The sequence below is a fragment of the Thermobia domestica genome, unplaced genomic scaffold, assembly GCF_964235325.1.
Source record: "Thermobia domestica unplaced genomic scaffold, izTheDome1.hap1.1 HAP1_SCAFFOLD_185, whole genome shotgun sequence".
Lineage (NCBI taxonomy): Eukaryota > Metazoa > Arthropoda > Insecta > Zygentoma > Lepismatidae > Thermobia > Thermobia domestica.
Window position 1 is genome coordinate 268774 of NW_027655915.1, and position 23960 is coordinate 292733.

The following is a 23960-nucleotide window of genomic DNA, read 5'->3' on the forward strand; positions in this document are numbered from 1 at the left end:
CCATCTGCTAAAGTTAACCCCATATTAATAGTGAAGGTAGTTAAATGATAATGTAAGTGCTTTAAACTCAATAAATTCTATGTGCAAATTAGTATACATGGGAAAGTAAGTATATTATGGTGGAGCTATTTGCCAGGGCGGAAGGCGGTTGAATACAAGCAAGGAACGAAATGCCAGTATTTGTATGTTAAGTTTTGGAAAATGACCGTCTACAATGGCTGCAATGCCAATCGTGTGTAACTTAAAAGATAAGGAAAAAATGAGTCCTACGGGGCTTCTAATCCCCTCCGCTCGCTCAGCTGTGGTTCGTAAAGCGTTTGTAAAGTAGTAAAATCTAGTGAAAAAATCAACAAAATCGATATATAGAGCCGTCTGCTAAAGTAATGAAAATTACGTTTTATCTCTACAATCGAGGAGAAAACAGCTTTGAATTAATACATTGCCTATGCTTGCTTGATTTAGCTTTCACTGATACACTACAAATTTTAACTGATGTGGCTTCCCCAAGAATCGGTACGGATTATGTTTAAATACAGCAAGCCTGGACATTTCACTCATTTTAGAATGCATCATGCCTATTTCCATTCCTTATGTTCTTCCATATTTATTCGGAGGTTGGTGGCAAAATTGAAATAGTTCAAATGAAGAATATAAATACTTATGTCCGACTTTATTTGGTAACAATTACTTATTCTAAGGTATACTTCATCAATCTTAGATTAAATGATATCACTCATTTCATCGCTTTAAGTGCAAGGAAAGGTTCGATCAGGTATGGACTTTTGGGTTTAGGGTAAAAGAACGATGAATTTCGAAAAATTACTTATTAGATATTAACAATAACCCAAAATGGATTATTACGCGAAAATAAGTTGGCATATTAGTTTGAGGTTTGTAAGGTAAGAAGTCGAGGGTGTAGGTTTGAGGAAAACTAGGTTTTTCGTTGCTTACATTTTAATCTTTTTATCCTCTAAAAACAGTAAGTTCTGTCTCTTGATTGAGTTTAGTGGTTTTGTTTACTTTTTTTCTACCAGCTGAAGTCTGAATCTAAAATCTCAGAAAAATATTTGCAATCTGAACGGATGTAATAAAGAAATAATGCTACTTTTCAGGATTGGCAAAAACCGTGTTCTTTTTTTTTTAAACTTTTTTCACTTAAACCGGAATTTTTGCTTTAAACCAGATTTCTTTTATTTAAATAGGTTTACCTTAGATTAAAATAGAGTAACCGTTGCGCCCCCTTTTTTTAAGAGTAAAGGTAATTTGAGGCTGATGATTCGATTGAACAAGGTCGCAACCTCGAGAAATGACCTCAACCCGCTCAAAGTAGAGGTCATACGTCAACTAGTTCTGCAAACGATTTACCAGTACATCATAAATTATTCAGCAGTCTACTCCTTCAGCATTGGTTAAACTTGAATTTTCCTTGTCGGAGGCATGATCGTCCACAAGTTGAGTGGGGGTGGGATTCGTGAAAAATACTTTTTTAACTTGTCTCTTTAATTGTGATTTTATTTTATCAAGTTTGGAGTTCCCGCCGAACTGCCACTAGTGTTTGTCACACTAGCGGACGGTAAACAAAACTTTTCCACAGAAGCTGATCAAGTGTCTAAATTTATAACATTGGAAAGTAGATCGACGAAACAGAGATTTCTGTTAGGTTTGACTGGTTTGTTAATAATAATAATAAAGGTTTTATTTAGAAAGATAGTATGAATGGTCCAGAACTATTAGTCACTTCTGGTATTGATTAGCAAATTAAATTAAGCCTATATTTCTGACTTTGACTAAATTAGATCTTCTGTACTATGTAGTCTTTTAAAATTGTCCATTGATTTAATGTGTATAATTGTAAAGTGATTCCACTTTGCAGTTCTTTCCCTTTTGGTTCTTCAGTGGCTCCTAAAATATTCACTGCAACGTATTTCTATCAGTTGACCTCCGTGGATGATGAGTCTGTGGATTTATCACCTTTGTTATCAAGGGATTCTGGTTTCGAATTCAAATGAAGAACAATATCTCTCGAGTGCAAACTGAGTAGTGGTTCGGATCTCACTTTAAGCTGTAAGTCCCGTTCTTCATAACCCCGCTGTTATGTCCTTAACTATAGAAAGACGAAGGTTGGTCAAATTTACCCGCACTTTCTTTTTCTCTTTGCCCGAACAAAGGAATTTTACAACGTTTGAACTTTTGTAGTTTCTTCTGTAATCTAAACTTAAATTTAGTTTTATTAGAAAGCACATTATTGTGGTAGTTTTTTTTTTTAAATAGCGCAGGTGACTAAATACATCTTTTTTTAGCAACTTAGAAGTGTTAAGAGAAGTACAGTTTTACTTTAAAAGGATCATTGTAAACTTATCTATTCTTTGAATGGATGACTAAATTAACATAATCTACTTTTATACATTGAGCAAACTTAATACTCTCAGGTTTAGTATAGTAACTTGTCTACACAGGCTAATGTATTTAAAGCTACTTCATGTCTGCTAACCAAATGCGGTAGTAGTCTGTACTGGGACTTATATTTGTAATATTTCCTATTAAAATAAAATTTCACAAGTCTTAAAATAATTTTACAACTCACATTTATTAGTAGCAGCCATTAAATAACTTTAAAATATATTAGTAGGGTTAAAATTGGAATTTACAACCGCGAACAAAATTGCCCCCCTTAGTCTTTCACGTGACCAATTATAGTTTAGTCTTCCTAGGGTTAATGTTAAGATACACGGATGACTAATGATAGTGAATGATTATGAAGGAATTAGTGGCATGAGAACGGGAAAACCCTCACGAATATGATATTGTCCATCATAAACTCATAAGGCCGGAGATTGAACCAAAGATCCGTCGCACCAAAAGGCTACGTTCTACCTCTGAGCAATCAACCCTTTCCTTCCGCAGTGCTGCTGAATGACGTCATACTCTAATGACCTGGTCATAATTCTCCAACGTAGTTGTCTTCTACACACGTCTTCCTAATTGTTCCCCACTTCCCCCCCCCAAGATTTCTGATTAAATGAACAGCGAAATCATATTAAAATAAAATCTTTGAGTTTTGTCCCACGGTTATGCGGGGCAGCCTAAAGGAGACGGTGATGATGAGAATGAATTAAATGATGGAGTGAAGAAAGTGGAGGGGAACGATAGAACCTGAGAAAACCCACGCACACGGTGTTTGTCCACCACAAACGTACACTCATGTCCAAAATTATTGTCGCATGTCTATAAATATGTTGTTTTACGAATAAAATTTGATAACGAATTCGCCCTGTATATCTTATAATGTTGGTATGTGCATAATCGACAAAGACATGTATGTGGCAAATTTCATGTCAAAAGAGCAGTAAATAAGAATAATAAAACGAAGATAAAACTTTCTTGTCCATCTGTTTTACTCATTCTAATTTACGTGCTTATAATTCTTTCCCTATAAAATTTTCTACAAATATACATTTCTCGATTATACACATAGTATCGGTATTAAAAGTATCCTGTAAAATCATTATCAAATTATATTCTTACAAGAAGACAGTTATAGATATGCGACAATCATTTTGGACATGAATGTACATTTTATTGTTTCAATGATTTGTGAAATAGTATATTTCTAGTTATATTAACACCTTCAAAACAATATTTCCTAAAATTGATTGCAGATATCAGAATGGTATTTGGCCAAATGCAATCTACTTTAGCTGACCTTAGTGAAAGAGTATCTTCCGTCGAGAAGAAAGTCGACACACTTCTAACAAGGGACATCACCCAATTGTCCGGCTCCGATTTTAATGAAATTTTTATCGCTGATACAGGACATGTATTCATTACTTGTGATGACAGAAATTTTTGCCATGGTGCATGTTTTCTATTTTTTAATAATTTTTAAAGGTTGTGATATGGTTAATAGAGATTACTGCATAAGTCCCTTACTACCCTTTGTAAACGGAGTGTTAATGAAAGAACAACCATGTAGATACGTATAGGGTCTAGAGGGAAGTCGTACGGTACGTATGACCTTGACGGCAGCCATCTTGAAATCCGCCATTTTGAATTAAGGTCAAGTTTTTTTAAATGGGAATAGGGTAATATGATACATAATTTCGGGCTAGAATTTAATCAGGAAGACAATGGTGAAGCTAGTTTTAAGATACGCCTATTTGGTGAAAAGTTACAGGCATATTAATTTTTTATACTTACTATGTGCTTAAGTCCCTTACCTCCGCTTCTAACCCACGTATTAATGATAATAAGTGGATAAAGGTTTCGGTAATACATATAATGCCTATAGAGAAGTGATACGATAAGGGTATCATTGATGGCAGCCATCTTGAAATCCGCCATTTTGAATTAAAGTGAAGTTTTGAAAACTCAAAACCATAGCATGTGGCACCAAATTTTAATAGTAAATTTTCCCCAAAAACCAATGGTATGCTAATTTTTGTTCTATAGTTAACCAGTATGAATTTATGACTCTTCTAATGTGCACGAAACGTCCATTATTCGATCTTTCAAATTGGCAACACTCCTAAATTTCATCGCATGTTTTAAGATTCCAACTGGCATTTTGCAATTGTCTCCATGGCTCATGTTTTCTAAATTTATTACAGAGTTGCGATTTGTCAGTTCATGAATAGTGTTGGGTTAAGCATCCAGTAATCTTTCTGAAGTTTGAAGACTTGCTATGCAATTATTAATTTCCTAGGCAATGTAAATATTTATTTTAACCCAGAGTACATGAGGAACCTATGAACCTATGTGATATAAAGAAATACAAATGAAATTATAAGAAATTGGTGTAACACGAACTCAAAACTATCATGAAATGTAGCCTACATGTTGCGCAAACGACAAACGGTATTTTTCTTTTTTTAATAAATACAACTTTACAACTTTAAAGGAACAGCAACAATGATAGAAAATATTAAAGAGACATAATATGACTGTTCCCAACACACTGTTTGTACCACGAACAAAATATGAAAACAGGTAACTTTTTTATAAAGAGGTGTAACTTAATTGAGTTCCCGATTGAAACTGATTATAAATCTTAAAAACATGAACCATCGATAAAAATCGCTAGAAAACAAATGACTTTTTTGTCTGACTAACTAAAATATTGCCATAGAAAATAAATAAATAAATAAATATACAATAAATAAACAAATAAATATAAAACAAAACAAAAGACCATTGATTTACACAACAATCATATTTCGTTTCCTTTTTTGAAGTGAATTTTGAACTTATTTCTCGTCTCATCTACTATCCATTACAAGCTACATCTCCGGTAATACCTGAATGCAAAGTTGGAGTTCTTTCGTTTTGCGATGATTCATGTCAGTAAACGAGTTTTTGAAGGGCAGGTATAGGAAATAAATAATTACATTGCCTATGAAATTAATAATTACATGGCAAGTGTTCAAAATTCATAAAGATTGCTGGATGCTTATCCCAACACTATTCACGAACTGACAAATTGCAATTCTTAAAAAAAAAATGTAATAAATTTAGAAAACATGAGACATGGAAACAATTACAAAGCGCCAGTTGGAATCTTAAAAAATGCGGTAAAAATTAGGAATGTTGCCAGTTTGAAAGATCGAATAATGGACGTTCCGTGCACATTAGAAGAATCATAAATTCATACTGGTTAACTATAGAACAAAAATAAGCATACCATTAGTTTTTGGGGAAAATTTACTATTAAAAGTTGGTGCCACATGCTATGGTTTTGAGTTTTCAAAACTTCACTTTAATTCAAAATGGCGGATTTCAAGATGGCTGCCGTCAAGGTCATACGTACCGTACGACTTCCCCCTAGACCCTATACGTATCTACATAGTTGTTCTTTCATTAACACTCCATTTACAAAGGGTAGTAAGGGACTTATGCAGTAATCTCTATTAACCACATCACACACCACCTTTAAAAATTATTAAAAAATAGAAAACATGCACCATGGCAAAAATTTCTGTCATCACAAGTAATGAATACATGTCCTGTATCAGCAATAAAAATTTCATTGAAATTGGAGCCGGACAATTGGGTGATGTCCCTTGTAAGTAATGATGTGAGTGTGAAAGCAGAGTCCATAAACGAAGAATCCGAACTTCTTGGCCTTCTGCCTCTGCGAACGTTGGATGATTTTCAAACATTTGAGAGAAAGCTTGAAGATCCTAACTTCGGAAAGAAATATGGAAGTGTCCTATCAAAACTGTACAAGTTATGAAGCAGGTTTCAAATCTTTGTTATATCTTTTAATTTACGTCTTTTTGGAACATCTCTTTTTTGACTAAATGTTAGCATCAACTCCATTTTGGCCAATTTAGCCATTATCATGTGCATTAGCTATGGACTATAATTTTGGCAGTAGCGGATCGTAGTCTGTTCAAGCACCGGTTGCAATGTTGCAATATCAAAGGTATGTAGGTACACGCAAGTGTTCCCCTCCCCCCCAAAAATATTCAGGAAATATGAAGAGGAAAATCTTTTAAGCTCTATTTATATATTATTGATTAAATTGTTTCTCTAATACTGATTTAATATATAAGCTATTTCCTTTTTTTCAAACAACCACTATCGATGTACGTTTATACACTATTTATATACAAAACCTCTACACTCATGTTATTGAACACGAGATAAATCGAATGTATAGTATGTGCTGTAAGCCATGAATGATGGCGTTAATCCGAAAAGAAGAAAAAAAAGCAAGAAAATTGCATGCACGCAGTTAAACAAAATTATTTAATCATATAATCTATGCATTATTTTAGAATGGAAAGTCTTTCATCGATCTTTTGGGCTTGAAATTTTCTATGACTTTATTGAAATCTGAATTGCTGCTCGCCAAGTTTCTCTGAATAGAAAGCATCGCTACCGCAAATATTTTCCGCTTTATTTTCTTTAGGGTCCAGAAACACCTCTCTCCTCCGACAATATGCATTTTGTTAGCATTTCTTTGTATAAATATACGGTACAAAAAGTCCATTTTCAGAAACCACGTACTTTTGTCTGTAAAGAAGCATGAAATCTAAGATGTCTTCCTTCGAAAATGAAAAGAAAAAAAAGTTTAACATTCCAGCAAATTAGGCTAAAGAAGACAGATGAGTATTGGAAGTGAATGATTTGATATTAATTTATGCTCTCCGCCGGAAATCGAACACAGAATCATGTGCACGAAAGACACAGAGCTAGGAATTAGACCAGTAGTAAGACATTTTCTTCTTCGAGACTCGATCGACCCCCCCCCCCCCCAGAATAGGGTTTTTTTAATAAAATAAATCTTATCCCAAGAATTTTCACTTTTGTATTATAAATGTTAAATAAAATCTATTGACTTCGAACGACCGCCCCCCAAACTTTCAGCTTGGATTCGTCCCTGCTACCACCAGACTTATATTTGTTCTTTGCGAGTTTGTTTTGAGAATAACTTCTTTTTTCCAAGCGTCTGTATCTCCCTCACCCTATGAATTGAGTCAAGCGCTGCTAAGCGGAGGAATTTGTAACTATTACAGAAGCTGACCAGTTGCGGAAGAAAGGCAACCGCAAGAAAGCTATACGGGAAGATAGGAGCGATGCAAAAATAAATCCACTTCCCCATGTTAACAGATAGGAGCTTGCTGCCATATGCTCGATATTACTGCTTCCAGTGGCAACGTTCGCTGCCACCGGAAATATAAATCTCTCTCTTTCTTTTCGTTTTTTAATTTACTTTTTGCAGAAATGCATCAATACTGTTTTTGCGCTCAAGAGCAGAGGTTTATTTTTTTACTGATACACTACATTAATACTTAAAAATAGTTTTAGTATTAAAAAAATATCCGGTTGCACAACCATGCAACATATAGTACCAGCCGCCGCTGAATTTTGGTCAACTTGCCATTCATACTTGCTAATATAGTCATTTAGGCGGCAATTAAATCTTTTGCAGTCAATTTTTTTAGAACATATGAAAAACCTAAAAAAAAGTAGTTTATCTTGGTATTTTTCTAATTCTTCTGTTTACAACATCACTTACATTGTCACAGTAGATTAGATATCTTTTATCAGTCTCACCTATCCGTCAAGGTAAATTGGGATTCCTGAATCTGGTTTCTCCATAGTCAGTTGTTTGATTAGTTTCTAGTGTATTTTTAGTTTGGGTTGGATTTTTCTTGTTAAGATGCGTGCGTGTGTGTGTGTATAAATTTTTGTGATAGATCAATAGTGTTATCAAGACATACCCAGCATTTGAAGTTGAAAATAATTAAAGAGATTTTATTACTTCTAGTCAATGAAGGAACAAATTATATTGTGAAACTGTTTGATTTGAGGATATCAAAAGATAAATAATATTAGAACATCTTTGTAAACTAGTAGGCAAAAAGTACCAAATTTTTACTTTCTTTGTTCCTATATTCTGTTACCTATAATTTAAGGTAAGTTGAACCATTTTTAGCTAGTTTCTGTGCGTCATTAAGCTATTTTCTGACACTACTTGTTGGTTGCACTGATTAACCCACTGTTTCTTGTTACTTTTGGAAGTGTATGTAATTTCCACATACATACACGCACACACACACACACACACACATATATATATATATATATATATATAGTATTTTTTCTAATTCAAACGGACAATGGTCCTTTTAAATAACCGCAATTCCGATATAAAGCTGAAAGTTACCAAATAAATCCCAGGCAAACAGTTTTTGTTAGTCACGTAGCCCATTTGATAAGGCCTTCCATGAAACTCAGAACTCCACGCCCTTTTTTTGCACACTTCACATTACGGTATTTAAAATTTAATCTAGTTTCATTCATGCTTCGTTATTTTTTTTTCTACTGGTTGAAAAACAACAATACGGACCCTTATATATATTATTTTTCTTTTCGATTTCAGCATGCATTAGATCTAAATAATTTCCTGTTTTTCAGGTAAAAGTATTACTGTCAATTGGTGGTAAGGATTTAAAAGGTTTCGCTCACAATGCAATAAGAACTTTGTGCGACAAGCTCGCAATGGAATTCTCCTACTCTGGCAGGAAACCAAGGATCATGAAGCAAAAAAGCACACCTTTGGGTCCACCCAAATGTGTAAAAAAGATCCACAGTAAGTTGATTTGAAAAGTTGTACTGAAATATTTAACTTCATTTATTTATTTATGCTAGTAACCATACAAAATTCCAGTTTGCTAATTACTAACCGCCGCATGCAGAGACGCGGGACAGTTGACCCACGGGGAGTTTGAGGGACCCGTAACGATTTTGCGCTGCATAGTCGTCCCGTGCGGGATAACTACCCCGTAGCCAGCCCTCGGCCTTCCCTCAGATGCAGGGATTGGTCGGGGGAGCTTCAAAGCACCCGTAGCCTTCACGTGGTATGGTTTTACTGTGGAAAAGTAAACATGGACGAAATAGTTGAGGTGTTGTTTGACAATGAATTAGAAGAGTATATCGAATGGATTGATTTTGCAATTGAAGAAGAACGAATTCCGAGGAGATACGTACGAGATGGCGAAGATCCAATGTTTTATTTTGATGCCCGTCAATTCAAATCAAGGTACAGATTTACAAAAGAAGATGTGCGAGATGTTTTACTTCCCATTGTTGTCAGTTTGGATAAACCATCGAATCGTGGACTTCCCATACCAGCGCAAATGCAGCTGTTGAGTGCCCTTCGCTTTTATTGTACTGGAAGCTTCCAGGTGAGTTGTTCGCCTTTATTTTATTTTTATCATGAACAATATTTATATTTAAAAAATTACTCCTTTAATGAAAGGTGCGGCGGGCTATACAGAAGGGATGCATTTATAGTTAAAAAAAAAAAAAATAAATAAAGTAGAGAAGCAGTGAATGTATGATTTTTGTTGAGAATAGTGTTGTGAAAAGTTTAATATTTGGTTTTCTATTTGAAAATAATATAATTGTTGATACTTGAAGACATGTGAGGTGAAGTAACTATTAGCAAGAATATGGTGTTGAACTCTCATTTTTATTGATTATCTTTTCTGTTAAGCCTCATGGCAATATTCACAAATTAAGGAAATAAACAGAATCTGCATTATTGATATTATAAAAGTATAAAATTAAACATTTTTTCCATATTTGCCTGCTTCAGTTACTAAGCTATTGAAACCAAGTAATATTATCAAACTTCTGCACTCTTTATACGTAGTTTAAAATGGTAGTACAAGGTTCATTCTTACGTTGGTCTCAGCAAGCCAACAATATTTCGACCTTGTACATTAAATATAAGGCCATTTATTCCTAAGTTGGTCGTCCGCCTAGTTTTTGGCAAAAAGCGTAATAATTGATTCCTTTCTGGGCCTATGTTTAGGAGAAGGAGTCCAGGTCCTTTTTCTAAAAAATGTTACAATTTTGGTAATTTCTGTTCACATTAGGTTAGTTTATGTTATGTTAGGTAGGGATCCAACATAATTTTCCAAAAAATGATGGGATTTCACGTATTTCTACTAATACTAGGTTAGTTCAGATTAGCTCAAATTAAATTTGGTTACGTTATGTTAAGTCTAAGTACTTGCATCACCCATATGTCCTTTAAACTCTGTTTTTTACGTGCTTCTGGACCCCTTCTGCTAAACATACTCCCGTTTTTTGTACCAAATTTTAATATTTAATTCACATAGTATTGCTGAGCGAGTGAAGGCAGATTAGTGCCCCGCACGCCACGTTGTTTTCTGTCTTTATTACAGTTAAATGGGAAGGTTGATCTGTGTTCTAGAACCTCGCTGCCATATTGGTTATCTTACCGTTGCATTGAAAAGTATAAGTTTCTTCACGTTACTTTACAGTTATTTGCTAACAGTATTTTCTACAATTTATTTTTAGATTTATTAAGCCATGATTTTTACTTACTTTTAATAAATTTTCCTTATTATTACCAGCCATGTTTACAAAACAGGTATACATTACATTCCCATAGTCCTATCATGAAGTAACCTTGCGCCAAGGAATTCCCTTCGCCTGCCAAATAATTCTATGTTTACAACCTTTGTATAAGGAAATATGCCGAACTTTCGCTTTCCTTATACATTATCAAGCACACAAACAAGTAAGTTATTCACTTCTTCCCGTTTTTTTGCTAGGAACGGACGACCAACTTTGGAACTTAACCCTACATAAGAATACGTGACTTTTTTCTCTTCCTGTGACTAGTGAGATAGATTCCACTTGTACTCAAGGGAACACACTTTAATCCTGAACATTGAATAATTTACCTTATTCCGTGTATTTCGGTTCTTTTAGCCTTAGAAACATGTTTGGTATGAAAGAGAGAAAAATAGTAACGTGTTGAGTAATGTTTACCAAAACCACCGAACTTGACTCAAGTATTTTGGCGTTATACTCATAAAGGAAAGCGTTTTTGATTCGTCTATAGTCAAAAACCTGGCGATCAAACAGTGACTTATTTATGGGATCAGTTAACAGACCTAGAAGGCGGCATCTTTTACATGCGAATTGTATTTAGGTTGAAGAAACAGATTAGGTTACCTCGAAAGTTACATTTACTCAACCAAAACCCTGCAGAGCTCCCTCGCTCCTTAATTGTTAGCATTCTCACCTCGTGACTGGAAACCCGGTTTCAATACCCGATGAGACTAGATGTGGCCCGAGTCGTACGTTAATCTGTTCGTTCGCGCTCATATAGCTTCGCTGTTGAAAGTAACGTTAAACTCCAAAACTAACTGCAAAAATCCTACATCATCTTCACTCACTACTAATAGATATTTGAAGTTTCATTAGGAGTCATACGTCCTAGCACGATTTGACTACGTAATAATGTTAACCAATATCAGTAATGTAGCTGTCCAAAGATCCATATAGCGGAAAGATATAATTTGGATAAAAGTTTTTCCAAAATATTATTTCATTTGTTTATTGTTCACCGTTTATTACTAAACCAGAAATTGTTAAAGATTCTCTTTGTTCCAGGCTGTCGTGGCTGATCTGGGAAAGATTCATCAAACCACCATATCAAGAATACTTCGTCGTGTTTCACAGCTACTCGCGCAGCGTCTTCCAGAATACTGCAAGTTTCCCAGGACTAGGGAAGAAGTGGTACAAAATTGGCAAAGATTTTCAGCCATTAGTGGATTTCCTGGTGTAACAGGATGTGTTGACGGAACCAATGTGGCCATTAAAAATCCAGGGGGTGAATATGGAGAAATTTTCCGGAACAGAAAAACTTACTTTTCACTTAATGTTCAGGTAATCATTACAACAATTTGAACCCTTGTATTAAAAGAAATTTCATACCTTCTAACATTACTACTCCCTTCCATCTAATTATTTTCTCAAAACAAGACAACATGCTATTATTGCTCCAAAATTGTGATCATTACTTTCATCTATTCTATGCAAGTTTCATTTGTTTTAAAGTCTACTTATCATTGATATCCAACATTTCGTCCCCGTACCCTAAACATGAACGTGAATGACCGAATGAGATTACAAGCAGAATTCATTGATCATAGGTTTGGGGGATCAGCACAATATGTGAACACATTTTTAACAACTTAATAATTAGACGGAAGGAGTAGGACACTGTCCGAAGGATGATACAGCTAGGGGCTTTCTTGTGTATCTGTTCTTCAGATAACAAATTAGCAGGTCGAGTCATAAATAATTTCCGTTTTTTTTTTTCATTATCAGACATTTATTTTGATTTCATTAAAAAACAAAATTATATGAATTTCTTATGTTTTCACGATGATTATGCATAACCTTCTCCCAGCTTATAAATTCCTTACTGTAAAATTTGCTGGGTGTGGACTGAAAGAAGTTCTCAATAGCCTGAACGACTGACTTACCCTGCAGAATTGAAGGTTTTCCCATTCAAATTTTTTGGTAAGGAGAAAAGTTGGCAGTTTGACGGTCAATGTCCGGAGGTAAGGTGGATGATAAAACAGACCATCCAAGCTCAAGAATTTTCTCTTGAATCATCTTTGCTTTATGTATGTCGTACAACAGAATAACGTTTTCGCGATTGACGAGTGCAGGACGTTTTACGCGTAGTTTCTCTTGCTCTGCAGCCGCGGAACGTATGCATCTGCAGTCAACAACTCGTGATGAATGATACCTCGACAATTCCACTATACACAGAACAAAATCTTTCTTCTATGCATGTTTGCTTTTGGATTTGCTAGGGGTGGTTGATCCTTGTCAAGCCACTGTCTTTTGCGGATGGTACTCTCATACATAACCCATTTTTCATCACCTGTTATGATCGTATCTATGAAAGCCACGTCTTTTACCCGAGAGCAAACTTGTGTCGGTTGACATGCAATTCTTTATTCCGTTCGCTCAGGTTGTGATGTACTCATACTCCTAACTTGCTGATTTCCGTAATTTTTGAAGGTGGTGGCAAATAGTTGATCCAGATGTATTCAAACTTTCTGCTATATCTCTTTTTCACTGGCGTGAATTTTGCCTTTAAAATGTTGTTGTTAAAGTCGGAAGTATGTCCCGCGCTCGGTTCGTCTTTTAAGGTCGTATCTTCAGAACGAAATTTGATAAACCAATTTCTAACTGCTCGATCGGTTATTACTAATTTGCATATACGCTGCATGTTTTTTAGCTGTCGCCGTAGCACTATTGCCTTGTTTAAATTCCCAAATCATCACACGACTAGTATGCACTTTCTTACAGTATATTTTAGGGGATGCAAACAACTTTAATGTAACATGCGGCATATACACTTGACAGAACACTCACTGAACCCTTCTCTATACGGAAAGCAACAACTCGTTTTTTCGGTGACTCATAGTGGATGGACACAAACAATACATTCTCACTACCTTCATCGCAAGTTATAAATGACTCGACCTGATAACATCAGCGCCTCAAAATGCGACACTACTCAAGAAGACATATCAAGCACGAAACAAAAATTATGTTCTTAATTTCGGTCTTCTGTTTCAACTTTTCCACGCGTCCTCTATTAGATTTAGCAAGGAAGAACTAAGAAGTGGTTCTTGGAAGAGCCCCCTACATCGAACGATGAGGAGAACATAGAGTTGAACTTATTAGAACATTAAGTACTCTGCTTAAAAACATAAGTACTCTCCGCTTTACTCTCGGTCGTCTTGGGAGGTTTATGAGAAAAAAATCTTTTATTATGGATTATCGTGGAAATTTTAAGTAACTTCTCTTATATGGCATTATGTTTTCGTGTCTTTCTTGAGAATGGGGTTCCACCTTAAGAAAGAAACATTATACTTGGTATACTTTTACGTGCTTCCTGTAAAGCTTTATTTACAACTTATGATTCCCTGTCTTTACCAGAAACTCTTCCTTGCAATCTGCATTCTCAAAATATTACAACGTTGCCGTTCCAACACACAAAAGAACTGTATTCACCCTTCGTACAATTGCCATAGTGTCATCAAGTTCTTTTAAATTTAGGCTGTGTTATTTTTAAAGTAAATGTTTGAATTTTTTAATGTTAAACAATTACACTGAGTTGTGTATTTATGAAAGCATAATTTTTTCATGAATGCAGAAAGATTAGAATCTTGCATAGGACTAAGTATAAGTACGCATTGAAGTCTGAAACTTAAAACTGGAAGTGAGTCCTTTAAGGTATCCTTCAAACTGAAACTTCTAAGTTAGTTTTTTTTTTTTTTAATTATTATTATTATTATTATTATCTATTTCTTTTACGTATCTCACTCAGAATTTATATGGCAGTGTGTAATGAATAATTATTCACATGTGTGATGCAGTTTCAGATATGAGATCGGTTTAGAGTTGCATTATGCGCATGAAAGAGGATATCGAAGAACATTATTACTGCTAATATAATAAAGAGAAAACAAATGAGCTCCACCACTCTAATACTTTTTATTAGTTCATTTTTTTTTTCATTCGTATGTAATATTGAACATCTTTAAAGAAAGAGCAAAACAGTCTCGTATTTCCTAGTTACTGGAAAGTGGCTAACTCTTTGTAACGGTAAGGGGATACTGTAGCTCAGTAATAGAGCGCTCGCCTCTGGTTCGAGGGGCAGATTGGTCCATTTCAAGCCATGGACGACATTGTGATCGTTGGTTTTCTCGTGCTTTTCCCGTTTTCTTCCACTTCTCATTCCACCACTTCATCATCATTTATTTTCAACCATTATCCGTCCCCTTTAGCCCTTGCTGGTATTATCGTGGGATGTTTAACTAAAGATCTCGGTTTTTTCTCTCTCTCTAAAACTGGCAAAGAGTGGCATCATTTGACATTGACGGTCTGTGTGTAGCCACTAATGTCTTGTAGACAGTTATAATACTCATAAACAAGTGGCTTTAGTTTGGACTTCCACTATATGTATATCTTTTTTATTTATTTCAGGTAGTGTGTGATTCTAAACTGAACATAATGGACATAGTTGCACGTTGGCCGGGAAGTACTCATGACAGTACTATTTTCCAAAATAGTTTAGTGAAAAGAAAATTCGAAGATGGTCGATTGCGTGGAATCCTTTTAGGTGATAATGCGTATCCGTGCAGAAGATATCTTTTTACCCCTGTGATCAATGCTCAGACTGAGGCAGAGCGTCGGTATAATGTTGCTCACAAAAGAACACGAAATACAATAGAACGGATGTTTGGAGTGTGGAAGAACAGGTTCCCTTGTTTGAGAAAGGAACTGGGAATTAAAGTAGAAACTGCGACGATTGTAATAGTTGCCTGTGCAGTTTTACATAATATATCGAACACGTTATATGGACATGATCACCATCAACCAGAGTTACTTGGAGATGATGATGATGATGGTCGAGATCTGAGAGTTGCTCATGACGAACACGGACATGCAGTTCGCCGTGCTTTTATTGTACGACATTTTAGTTAATGGCAGTTCATTCATCTCTAAAAAATAGAACGTAAAAATTATGTATTTTACTGTGCCGAATGGGATTCATGGCAATATTTTGTAAACATATTCTTCTGAAATAAATAATGTACCTCTGTTATTGTATACTGAATGTACCTCTGTTATTGTATACTGCTTTTCGTATTAGTATTTTTAATATAATTTAATGTTGTCTTTGTGTTACATATTTACATTCTATTAATTACATTTCATTACGGTCATATATGACACTCAATTTGTTCTTTCACTTCGCCATAGTGTAGCTGGACATTTTTCTAGCAGGTCACTAGATAATATCAGCCAACTCCAGTAAACTACCTTGAGATCACACACACTTAAATCTCAACACTAGGTAATTACTTTCGAACAAACAGCTCGAAAATGAATGTAAACACAAATCAATTGGATAAATACACAAGTTTTAAGATCTGATGTTCAGGAATGTGTATTCATGATAAAAAATACAGTATGATCACCGACCTATTTCAGAAACTGTTATCTTTAATAACCTTAAGTAATATTGTAGTGAAAGTAGAGATGCAAAAAAGCCGGCTTTTTTGAATCGATGGTTTTTTTCACATAAAAAGCCGGCTTTTTTGGGGAAAAAACGAGAATTTTGGAAATTTTGGCTTTTTTCAATTTTATGATTTTTCTATCTAAATAGCTTTCTTATAGTGTATTCTATAGTTAGATAAGAATTCCATGACCTAAATGCCATATTTCGCTCTAAAATTCACCATCAAGATGGATGGAGCACATGTTTTACGAATTAAAGCTAACATGAAGAATGTAGTATTTGAGGGCAATTTTAGAGGCTATTTAACTTTTGAGTTATCGACATTTTTTTTTTTTTTCTTTCTTCTCGGGATCATTTCAGTTTGTCGTCTGTGTTTCATTTCTAAGAGCTTAGTACTCTAGCTTCTAGCGCAAAAGTTAAACTTACGTTTTTCTATATATCCGTCAAAGCGTACGTTTTTCAATATATCCGTCTAACCGTACTTCCACATTTGTTATACTATAGCTTTGCAACGATTTAGCAATAGTTTTCCGGATACAACCTTGAATACTAATTTATACAAATAATCAGTAGCGGATTTAGAAACGTACTTTGGGACGGGTTTCTCTGATTGTTTCATTTTCTAAAATGTTCTAATTTTATTTGGGAGGAGCTTGAAGTTTATGAGTACAGGCATAACTAATACTGTATTTCGTTTCGTTTATGTATTTAGCGATAATCTTCCGGATACAACCTTGAAGATCATTTTATACTGAGAATCAGTGGCGGATTTAAAAAAGTATTTTGGGAGAGTTTTTTTTCTTTCTAGTGTTTAGTTTTTCTAAACATTCGTAATTTTTATTTGACAGCAGCTTAAAGTTTATGAGTAAAGGTATAACTAATAGGTATTTCGTTTGTTTTAGACATTCCGTAATTTTGGGGAACAGGCTTCAGTCCGAAAGACCGCCCCCCTAACCTTCGCAAAACCGTCACTGCTGGTAATTAGTAATAATAACGATTTAAAAACAATAAGAAAGGAAGTCGGCCAACTCACAGTACACGCACTATTTCTACTTCATAGATGGAATGAAGATATGTTTTGTCAGAATGGTCGAATGCTGAGTTGAATCTCGGACTTCCCGATAGAAGCGCAAAAGCTCCACTCAGTCATGTTTGTTGTGCAGTTGTATTTATCTTAACTTAAATATATTCCGTAGTTCTTTTTTATTTTTGGGGTGTTGGTGGTGGGGGGGGGAGTTCCATAATGATATGGAGGGTGTGAGCCAAGAACATGGTAACTAACAAATTTTCAATTGCTGAGTTATGCAGCACCAGATAGACAGCAACGCATACCGCTTCGTTTAATCCCTCATATATAGTATTATGTCACAAATCAGCTTTCCGACTTTCAAAATGGATTGTGCAGCAGAAAATTTCTAATTTCCTAAAATAGTAAAATTGTGGGTTACCATGTTCTTACCTCACACCCTTCATGTTCAATCCCTCTTGTTAAAAATACAGAAAACTTGAGGACTGAATAAACCGTGATGGTGCTTATATAAAACTGTAGAATTTCAAGAATATACAAAACCAAAAGCTCTAGGTGTGCAGCCTTTAAGTGTATCATATAAATCTAAGTATTTTTCTTATGTTTTATTTTAATTTTATTTTGTTTCAAAAAGAGGGTATGGAATATTTTGAAGTAATAATACTACATAGAATTTTGCTACTTATTTGAGTATTTTTTTAAAGAAGTATTTACTTTTAGGGTTGGCTGGTTTACACCAGCTGTTTTTTTTCTTTTTTTTTTTAAATAAACAACTGGTTTAAACCGAAAAAAAAAGAACGAAAAATGCGAATTGTGTGAACTTTATGCTGACGTTTCCATACATCAAACCATCTGCATTAGTTTTATTTCCTTTTCACCTTTTAATCAAGGTGTCCCATGTTCAATTCTCGGTCGAACCACAACCCTTCTTTCATGCGTAAACAAAGTAGCGGTTCGGATGTAACTTTAAGCGAAAGTCTTCTCCATGATAACCTCGGTATTACGTAAGGATGTTAAGCCTGAACATACGAAACGAAACTAAATTGTATATTTCTGCGTGCCTGAATGCCTGTTGTTTTATAAAGAAGCCAAGGTTGCTTAAATATACTGATATAAATTCACAAAATTTATCGATTGCCTACGTTGCTTCCAACATTAGCTTGGATTGTACTTTCAATGATATGTACGTACTAAATTTGTAATTTAATACCTTAGTTTTAGCGTACTGATTATGATACGTTGACCTTTAAATTTTACATGCAAAGCAATAACAGGATTCATCCGTTATTGTTTTACATTTAGAGTAATGACGGGATTTTCCCGATGGCTAGGGCGGGAGTTTCTCAATTTAAGAAATTTACTAACCTGACTTCTTTAAGCTTACGTGACCTCTTCCAGCATAACCCCGTTGTTGCATAATAACACCAAGGCGAAACAAACTTATTTCTGTCAATATGTAATATAAATACATAAAGCAAAATATCTAAACCCAAAAAACCTGGTTTAAACCAAAAAAGCCTAGCTTAAACTCCCCCCCAAAAAACGGGTTTTTGGCATTTTCAAAAACAACCAAGGTTCTTGCCAACCCTGCTTACTTTTGTATGTAGGAGGTTTAAAAAAATCTTGTTATATACATTGGTTAATCCTTTGGAATTCATAATGTAAATATGTTGAGAAGTAAAACTGTTTGAAATATCTTTTCGAAATTCATGGTTTATTTTCGAGGTTTTATATTATTATCGGCATCAACCACTAATTAAATGAGTTTTTGTGTTGTAGAGACGCGAAACAAAATCTGGTTTATCAATTTAAAGCAGAATTTTCAAAAAAGACCAAAATTTCCCAAGCAAAAAAGCGAAGCAGAAAAAACCGAGTTTTTTCCCAAAAAAGCCGGGTTTTTTCCGAACCCTTGCATCTCTAAGTGAAAGTAATGCTGTTTTATCGTTCTCTTCAAGACCTTTCTTGCAGGACTATGCATCAAACTATATGGTTAAGACTAGCTAGGTACCACAAGGATATATTTTTTCTTTGCTGTAGATATTACATTCTCGGTCGAGAAATATCTTTGAATAGTCAGACGTTTACAGAAAGAAACAAATCTCATTTAAAGGAAATATACGTATTTTTTTCCCAGTTTTATGCATATTCCTTCATCAGGGATTAAAAATTTTCATTACCGAAAGTGGTGACACCCAGTAACCGCAAAATGCTATTTTTTGAGGGGAATATTATCAAATATTACTGGAATACCTTCTCACGATTAACAATACAACATACCGTTTATCATTCGAAAATACAACTATTATAATATGAATCAGATATGTACTCTCTACCCATAATATTATAAGATGATTTATAAATATTTTAGTGGAGCTTTCAGTTTGGAAAATTTAGCTGTGTCGTGAGAAACCCAAGCGAAATCGCACTAAAGTTTACACGAATTTTGTGCTCTGAATGATTTATCCGCTCAAAGTGACTTTTCTAAGTGCATTACCAAGTGGAAAATATGTACACTCATGTCCAAATTTATTGTCGCATGTCTATAAATATGTTGTTGTAGGAATATAATTTGATAATTCGCCCGGTATTTTTTATAATGTTAGTTTGTGTATAATCGGCAAAGACATGTATGTGGCAAATTTCATGTCAAAAGAGCAGTAAATAAGAACAATAAAACGAAAATAAAACTTCCTCGTCCATTTATCAAGATTTTGTTTTACTCATTCTAATTTTCGTATTTATAATTCTTTTCCTATGACGTTTACCACAGATATGCATTTCCCGACTATACACATAGTATCAGTATTAAAAGTACCCTGCAAAATCATTATCAAATTATATTCTTACAAGAAGACAGCCTTGCAGAATTTATGACTGTGCAGCTGTGTGCATTACAAATTTAAACTATACAGAAAGGACACAATTTTATAGCCTTAAATCACATCTTGAGTGACCGAAGTCCAATGTGAAAATGTTCGGATCTAATTTAGCAGATATTGATTGGTAGTGTTTCCTAGCGGAAGGAAGAACTACTTGCACGACAACTACAATCGAGAGCAAGTTTGTAGTAAATTAAGTTCAAAGTTAACACGATATTACCTCTTCCAGTGATGAGAATTTCTTCCTGAATACCTTCTATAAATAATGTAACCTTTATGGTGTAACTTTACCATAAGGAAGTTAAGTGACGTAATAGCTGTGCCTACCACCCAAAAATTTAAAAGCAATCTGTTTAGAGAAAGTGTTTCATTTTCTTTTGAACAACTACAAAGAAGTGAAGAAGTATAGTCATTAAAAAAAAAAAAATCCTGTATTTACTGTGCATGGGACCTACGTATCGAAGAAAAATTACACTCTCAACACAAACTTAATTTGCAACTTTCCAACTTCATCCACTAGTAAAAATGCCGATACATCTTTTTGAATATTTGTGATATAAATGAATGATACTACTTACTGAACTTAATATTGATGAAATATTTAAATATGAAATAGTTACAAGTAGTGCTCTCAAACGGGTCGGGTCAGGTCCGATCACTTTGGTCAATTGAGTTTAGCATGCATTGGTAGCGATGAGCATATTTTCTTGCTTTTAGTTTGAGCTTAAACTCGGCTGGAGTCGAAAGCTGCTGTTTTTCACTAGCTGCCTAATTAAAAATAGGAATTTTCAATTAATTTTATAGAAACCATAAATCTATTTTGAATACTTGCAGCTAGTGTTTTTATGGTAAGTGCTTATTTTTGTACTTGAGTGTACTTTAATTTTTAAATGTGGAAGATTGATCTTTCCAATCGACTGCAATATTTACGCCAATATGGAGTCTGGATTTTGAACAAAACTAGAAGTTGTTTAAGCAAGGTCAAAAGAAAGATTGGATATTGAAGACCAAGCCCAAGCGGGGTCGCGGTGGCTCAGTGGTAGAAAATTCGCCTCTGGTGCGTGATGCGCATGGTTCGATCCCAGCTTGTGCTAAGTAGGCTTTGTGGTGGAGAAACGCCGTGTAGTGGGTTTTCTCGGGGTTCTCTTGTTTCCTCCCACTTTCTTCATTCCTCGAATTCATTCATTTCTCATCATCACCATCTCCCTCGCCCATGCAGAATTGAGGCACCTTAAACTGAATATTTCATTTAATTTCACTAAGCCCAAGAACATCGATACAAGACCAAGATAAAGATTGGATATACAAGGCGAAGTGCATAGTAATATTGCTCTTGGCCTTGTTTTGGTTATCACCAAGTATCGATGAGCATATTTGCTTGCTTTCTGTATAGTATGAAAGACCATAATCAAAATCACACTTGATCTTCATTTGTACCGATGAGGCTAGCATTCTTGGCTCCTGTATAGCATGAAAGACCATCAAGACTACGAAATGCAGGATCAAGACTTGACTGTGCAAGACAAAGAATAAGACGCAGTATTGATGACCAAGACTCTGGGTGCGAATTGTTTGAATTTCATTTGTTGGGCTGAAAGTGATGAAATAAAATTAGTACTTTATTATTAATTATCATACTGTATTTTTAAATTTCCAATTACAAAATTCATATTATGTATCTTTTTACTTGCAACTATATATACTGTAAAATATGTTTTAATTACCGAGAAAGAAGAATCCAAGTGGCTCGGGTCCCGGAATCATAAGAACCAAGCACGTAGCCAGGACTTCGTAAAGGGGGGGGGTACGTGGCATGAAGTATTGTAGTCATCACACCAGGGGCTGGATTATTCTAAACTGTTTTACTGGAACATATATTGGTTCGTTTAGCCAGGATTTCGGAATGGAGGGGGGGGGGAGGGTAACGAAATACTGAAGGCCCAGGAGCTCCATCAATCTAAACTACCTTACTGGCAACATATATTGGTTTGTTAGAACAATAAAATGAGGGTATGTTAGTAAGTATTTTAATAAACTATGAAGAAATCTCAAGTAAAGCAATGAAAATAAGTATGGAAAAAGGTTTTACGATATGAACGTTCCTTCCTCTGTTCATTTAAATATAACAATTTTCCTTTCATTATGACCTCAACTATTATAAAAAGCACATATTCACTGTTATAAAAAGTACACATTCAATAATGTCTTGCAAAATATTTTAAAATATTAGCGTTCCCTTCTCTGCTGACTCAAATGTTAAAAGAACTTCCTTTCCACATATCTGTTTTGTTTTCATCATTTCTTCAACTACTGTCTGCTCCAAGTGACAGGTTAAAGGAGCAGTAGAAAACCGTTTTTAAAATAACATGTTTGATGTTGCAGAGAAGCAATGACGAAAAATTGTGATAAAAAGATGTCTACGCTGTTACAGAATGGCACTATGCTTTCCAAAGCTTGAAATTTCCCTGACTAGTAGCAGAAACTCTGAAAATTACGTAACTTTTCTAGAAATTTCAAATTTACTGACTTCCAGGATATCCCGCTCATTCGCCACCATGTATTGCAAGTAATACAAATCTCCTCATAAGAAAGAGTAACCAAATGCTTGCTCTTTCTTTTTATTTTTAACGCTAATTGTTCTTTCTCTCATTTCTTTTTGTTTCATCCTTCCTTATCTTTTTTTTCATTTCTGGTCTCGAAGGGGGGTCCAGAACCCCCGGACACCCTCTAGGCTACTTGTTTGTAAGAACCGATTTTGGAATGAAAGTTGAAGGGTGGGAAGAAATCACAGGTGTTCTCCCGTTTCCTCAACCCTTATCATTGTAGTTTAACGATTTCCTTTTGTTTCCGCCAAGAGACTCTTCCTACTGCCTTCCGAGCAGGGGAGAACACTGACCTTCAAGAAAAATTTCGTCACATAGAACTAAAGCAAGAAAAAAAAAATTCTCCTAGGTCGGACATTAGTATCAGTTATAAAAAGAAATAACCAAACCTCAAAGGTGCCAAATATTTCCTAAGATGTATATGGGTCAATCCATGCAAAGTGATCGAGAAAAAAGAAAAATTGCCGCACGACCATTTCTAGTGCTTTCAAACGGGTCGGGATGACCAGACTCGGGTCGGGTCGGGTCATTGGAATCAGCTCGGGTCGAGTCACTGGGGTGGGTTCATCGGGTCAAGTCAGTCAATTAGGGTCACGGGTCGGGTCGGTCTTCAAGCTGACCCGGCCCGTTGAGAGCACTAATTACAAGTTGCCGGAAAGTAAGTAGGAAAACAAGATGACTACCATTTCCGGACTCTTTCGAGAAAAGTATATTGTGCTATATTGTAGGCCTATTATGTGCTTATTTATGAAAGAGTATAAATAAAATCGTTGCAGCAATTTTCCAGGAAATAGTTCGCAAAATGTATCACTATTATTAAACAATCTGTTTCTGAAAATATACCAGATAAATATACGAGTTAGAAACATACTTTCCCTGGATTTTCACATACATCTTAAAACTGAATTTATGATTAAAAGATTATGAAGAAAAAAGAAGAATGTTAATTACAATGAGTTATGCAAATATTACCTCATCACAAAATTTCTTGAACTTCTTTTCTTAAACCTATGAACTGTATTTTTCGAATATAGCACTGCTTTCTTATATTAATCATTCACGATACCTAA